Below are 6,000 nucleotides of genomic sequence, written 5' to 3' on the forward strand. Positions count from 1 at the left end.
GAAAATCAGTCCCTTATACTTTATTTACCACAAAAAAAAAACACAAGAAATACAATTAATTTGAAGAAATAAACGATAACATTATATTATTAAACAGACAACACACTATTCGAAGTAAACACACTTGGTAAACACTCTTCTATCTTCGGTTACGCTAAACGGCACGTAAAGTGTCACTTTGCTTAGTGTAATAACTTTAGCTGAAACTGCTATGTTTCAAACAAATAGAGCTACATCGGTTTTTGATTGGTTATAGAAAGAAAAAACTTGTGTGTTTTCAACCAGTCAGAACCAAATCTAAAGCAAAATCGCTTTTGGGGGGAGCACGGATAGCGCAGTGGTGAGAGCGCTCGCTCACTTCCAACCAATGTGGCTCGGGTTCGATTCCCGGATCCGGCGTCATATATATGTGGGTTGAGTTTGTTGTTAGTTCTCGTCCTTGCTCCGAGGGTTTTTCTCCGGGTTCTCTGGTTTTCCTCCCTCCACAAAAACCAACACTTCTAAATTCCAATTCGATCGGGAATCCGAGGGCCACAGGTTTGTCAGTCGAAAGACTGTTATGTGCAACCCTCGTAAAACAAAGTTGATTTATTTATTAATTTATTGAGGCTCCACCAGGAATTTCAGGGAACAAGGGAACATGGGCATTATTAACTATATTGAGAAAACGGGAACCAACGGGAAAATAAAGCTGGGAACACGGGAATAAAAGCATATTTTAGGGAAAACCAAAACGAAGAAATGCTTTTAGGGAACACTGACGGGAACGTAAGGAAAGTTTTGTTAGGAACAAGGGAACATAGACACAACCCATCCCCCCCCCTCCCCCACACACACACACACACACACACAACACACCCCGCAAGCCCTCCTAATATAATGAACTGATGCGCGTTTTCCGCGCTTTTTCGCGCCATAAAGGGAAGCTTTGATTGGTTCAAGCTTTGATTGGTTCTTAGAAGATAAATCTTTACAGTACTATTGCAAAACGGATATCTTAGTGTTGTTTATTTGGATCAGATTCTTATGCTGCCAGCCTAGAAAGGAATCGATGTTTTATAATTAAAATTTGGCCTAGAAGGGACTTTACTTTTCAATTATTAGATCCTAGAATCGTCCCAGAGGTCGAAGCATTTCTGGCAGCGACAAGATTCTGATATCTAAGAGACGGCAATATTATACCATTTCTCGTTGGTCTGGGAAGAAAAATGGTGCAAATATGGATCAATATGATCACACAGTCTCCACAACCGAGGCTTCCGAGGAGCAGGAAAATGAGTGGGTACCAGGGTATTGGTGGTCGTCAGGAGCCCATTACTAGGAGCGTGCAACATTACTAGATGGGTTCCTGTGGTCGTGGGAAGAGAAGGGAATTCACCGAATGATCTGCGTAAACAACTGTTCATTTCACAAGAGAATACGAAAGATATTTATCGTAATTGAGAGAGTTGCTGCCGCAATGGTATCAGATAAAACTACCTAGCTGGCACGATGTCATAATTTCCTGATAATTTCTGAAGCCTTCTAACTATTCCATTAGATAGGCATTTGTCTATTGTGCTCGACCAAATGTCCAGCAGTGCTAATCCAGTGATTATTACGCTGCCCAAGTTATAAAATGTGACAATAACAAGCTTGAAATTCCGTCTACAAACTGGACACCCTCTAGGGTGTCTTTTTTTCTCAGGCCGAGGTAGTCACAAATGGATGGACGCCATCTTGATTCAGTCAGTTAGGTATCCTTCCGGTCTTTTTCGAGGCTTCTCTAATACTCCAATACCTCTAGAAATCCTTCAGATTTCCGGATTTTCGGGCTAAGCAAACAGCACCTGAATTAACAAATTAATCTCTTGTCAATTTTTGTGTTCCAGAGAAAGAAAAAAACATTGTCAAACAATGCTAGCATTGCTGCGTTGTAGCAAACATCGCCTGGAACAAAGTTTTCTCTCCCATAATTACGTCAAAAGTGCTCATTATCCTCAACCTCTATTTAAACCACGTAGGCGCTGTCCAGGATTCAATGAAAGCCGTAACTTATGCACGTGACTCATCAATCTTCATTAGACCTTTCACTTCTTGTTAATGGTTTGACACCAACTTGGACAAGCTCCACAACCAATTCCAAAAGCCGGTCTGTTTATTAAGCTGTGTCACGTGGTGTCTCGACATGATAATGCCAAAGATTACAAAGAGGCATTTCCGAGCATACTGACCACACGTTTCTTTAAAGCCACGTGCAAGCCTTCGGACCCTTTACAACGGCCACCCTGAGAACATTTTACTGGTCATGCTGCAATATGATTACTGTACATTCATTAAAATGATTAATTCTTAATATTCCAAGAAGAAAAACGCTGGCTATGGGCATACAGGCCATAAGAATGACTGTTGTCAAGAGGTAATTAAATCATTTTTTAAAACAAAGGCAACTGATAAAGTTGATAAAATATTGCAAATAATGTCCTCTCCAGAGTGTATAATCATCATTGAGGCTATTGACATCGCTGAAATAAAACTGCGGCCAGTTTTGGCTCTGCAGTGATTTAAAGGTAGCCGCAAGATTGTAATAGGTAGATTGTTAGCGCTCACTTTAATTCTGTGTGTGGCTTCAGTTTGTCATATCCCGAAGTTAAATCTGTTGCTCTTATGACGTCTTGTTACAGGTTGTTATGCACACAGGGTAAGGGTGGTGGCCTTTAGTGGAAGTTAATAAACTCAAAAACTCGATGAAAACAATGTCGCGAAGTAAAAGAAATTTAATTATAAGAAGGTCTGCAAACTACAAAAAACCTGACACTTGTACTTGGAGACTAAATTCTTATCTGACAGAGGTATATCCGGGTCAACGATTTTTAATAACCTTATTTCCGCTGCTTTCATTTTCGCCGCCATAAATATCACGTTGTAAAAAAAAAGAGGGCGAAGAAAATTATGGCCTTTTTGTTTGGCCTGCTCGTATTACTTTTCAAGGAAGGAAAAAAAACGTGGTGTTTCGCATTAACTTTTGCTTTGCTGCAGAAACTCGAAGTGATTTTGGCAGCAAAAGCTTAACCTAAGGATTTTAAACAAAGGGCTGCTTTGTGTTCCTCGTTCTAGGCTGTTGTTTGATCAGATTGTTTCTGCATTAATTCTTGTTTTGAATTTTCTCATTTGTTTTACTTCATAACCAACCGGAAATTATCCTTGTACATAGTTCGACTGCACTGCAGGAACTCAGGTTAGATGTCAGCCCACAGAAGTCTGCAGCAGGAAGCGTCGCCGTTAATTTCATTAGATAATGAATTTCCTATCTCTCAGACTATTTACACTATTTTTGCAAGGGATCATTTTAAAAGTTTGTGGTAGACCGCAACACGCAGTGTAACAAAGCTTTGATTGTCTATCTCGCTTTTCCACATTGATTTTGCTATTCTGCCAAACGAATGCACTCCCTCGATTTCAGTTGATCAATTATTAAGACAGTGCTTTCAGTGCCGAGTATTGACATACTTTGGGAAGCCATTGAATTCCTAAGTATGTGGAAGATGACACGCTTGTTGTTGTGAAATAAATTGATATGCTAGTCTGCGGAATAGAAATGTCGCACGATTTGTGAAGTAGGACGCCCTTACTTATCAGGCAATCTGGAAAAAAGTGAAATCAGTAATTCAAGATCGTGAATTAACGGTATTATCTTGATTTTAGTGATTGTGGCTCATATCAGGTCATTTTGCGGCTTGCTATGACGTCTGAAACTCTAAAAAAAGACACAAAAACTTCTCCGGGGCTAAATTAAAATTAATACAAAAATATCAAAAGAAGTTCTACCGTGAATTTGTCAAAATATTTCTCAGCGAATTCCTCAACATTTTATTTTTAACGCTAAACAATTTAATGTTTGATCTAAAAAAAAATGATAGATCGCACATCCCAGTAGCTTTAGAGCCATTGGGTTTCAGCCTCAATATTCCTTAAAATTGGAAAGTTCGGTCCAAATGGCTTGACTTGCGGGCGACTTATAATGAACCATTTCCTGCTAATGGTTTATTAAACGGAAAAGTGACTCGCCACATCGTCATTGTTCATCACTCTTTCTTGCGCCGCGTGGGCAATATAACGGGAAGCACAATTATTGAAGCGAACATCACCTGACGTAATTGTTTTTTTTTTTTTCCTTTCAGCGTACATTTTGTCCACCGAGACGTGATTTTTCCCTCATTTTTTCGCGAAAACGTTAATTTTCAATTTAGAAGTTTCTTTGAATTGCTTAAAGTCAATTTCCGACGTTCAAAGAATTTCACACGCACAGGTGCTTTCGCGATCGTCACGCGATTGCGCGAACCCGCGAAACATTGCGCAGTCACGTTGAAATGCAGTTGTCTTTTTCTATACACTTTTATGTCGATTTATATAGCTAAGCTTATGTTGAAATCGCGTTGTAATTGTTCACCCCCATTGGCAATGTCGTATTAACGGATACAATCAAAGAAACGCGCGCGAGAGAGATCCGAAAATAATGATACTCTATTCCTTTTGTTTTTCTTAAAAAAAATAATTCTAAGTAAGAGAAGGTAAACCGGAAAACGACAAGATGTTTTGAAGGTCCTTAAGCGAATTCCTTTGCGAGCTCACGAAAAATTACTTTAGCATGTCCTGGTAGAATTGCAAACAGAACGTGCTTTGTTTGGAACATAAAAATTCCGATGCAAATTGTGACAAGAAAAAGAGTATAAACGTCTGCTAAACCAAGGGTAATTAAAACGGGTTTCCAAACAAATGTACACAAATAAATGCATTGTCAAAATTCGTAGAAAAAATGCGCTAAATGTCGACCTTGGAAACATGATGATCAGCTTAAAAAACATCGCTAAGACAAACTTTGCTTAGTAGACTGTTCTTAGTTTTGTCTCTAAACTATATTTTTATCCAAACCAAAGAAAGCAAAGGGGTAATTAGGGACATCAATCACCATGTGTGACCTTTATGAAGTTCTGTGTATCGTGAACTCATGTCATGAATATGGATTTCTGAAAAACCGCAAAACACGATAACTTTAAGTAGTAGTTTCTACGTATTAAAGTGCGTATGTTCTTCTGTAATGAATACAATACTATTCATCATAGCGACTTTTTTTTGCTGGCTTACAAATTTGACAGTTGTGATTGAAATTTTAACCTCGATTAATCGGTTTATAAGCCAGGAATTTATTTAGCCAACCAGCTGCTCAGAAGGCAAAGGCAATAACTTTTAGATGAAAATAGCTCAGCGAAAGCAATAAATCTTGTTTGGCTCTTTGCGAAATAAAAATAAAACAACAACAAACATTCGCACGATCTGAGAACTTCGGGTGGAATTTTAATACAATACTGCTGCGAAGAGCTACCTCGCTTTGGGAAAATCAACAGAATTAAATAAAGTACTCAAAGACCCATCATCTCATTAAAGTATTATAAACCGGGCTGGGTTTGGGAAGCGAAAAAAATTATTGGGCTTTCAAGAAGAAACTCGTTCTTGCTGAACCGCGGGTCGCGATCCCGAGTCACATGTATTCAACAGAAAATATCAGCAAGCGGGCTGTTATCGATGTTTACAGGAACTCGATAAAGGGCTCGGTCCGATTGAGACAGAGATCACGTCTCTTTAGAACTCTATATGTAAAAGAAACACACCAATTATTGGATTTTGCATTCTAAATAGGAAATATTTGAGCGAAAAAATTGACCCGAGTCACCCCATGCCCGTCAAAACAAGAGAGATTCTTGCCGAGCTTTGACCATGCTGTGCGGTTATGCGAAGGTTTCTTCGGTCACTAAATATTGATATTACTACTTGTAGGTTAGCGATGCAGCCCGATACCGCAAGCACTGTGAATTCTAAGTTATCACTAATAAAGCGTGCATTCGAGACTTAAAGAATATCGCTCTGTTGCCTTTGAGATTTGTTTTGAGTAATACAAACTCCCGGCGGCGCGCGGGAGTTCGAGTAACAGTTACAGACGTATACGTTTACCATCAAACGCTA

Source organism: Oculina patagonica, chromosome 2 (genome assembly GCF_052425735.1).
Source record: "Oculina patagonica isolate OP01 chromosome 2, crgOcupat, whole genome shotgun sequence".
In the NCBI taxonomy this organism is placed as follows: Eukaryota; Metazoa; Cnidaria; class Anthozoa; order Scleractinia; family Oculinidae; genus Oculina; species Oculina patagonica.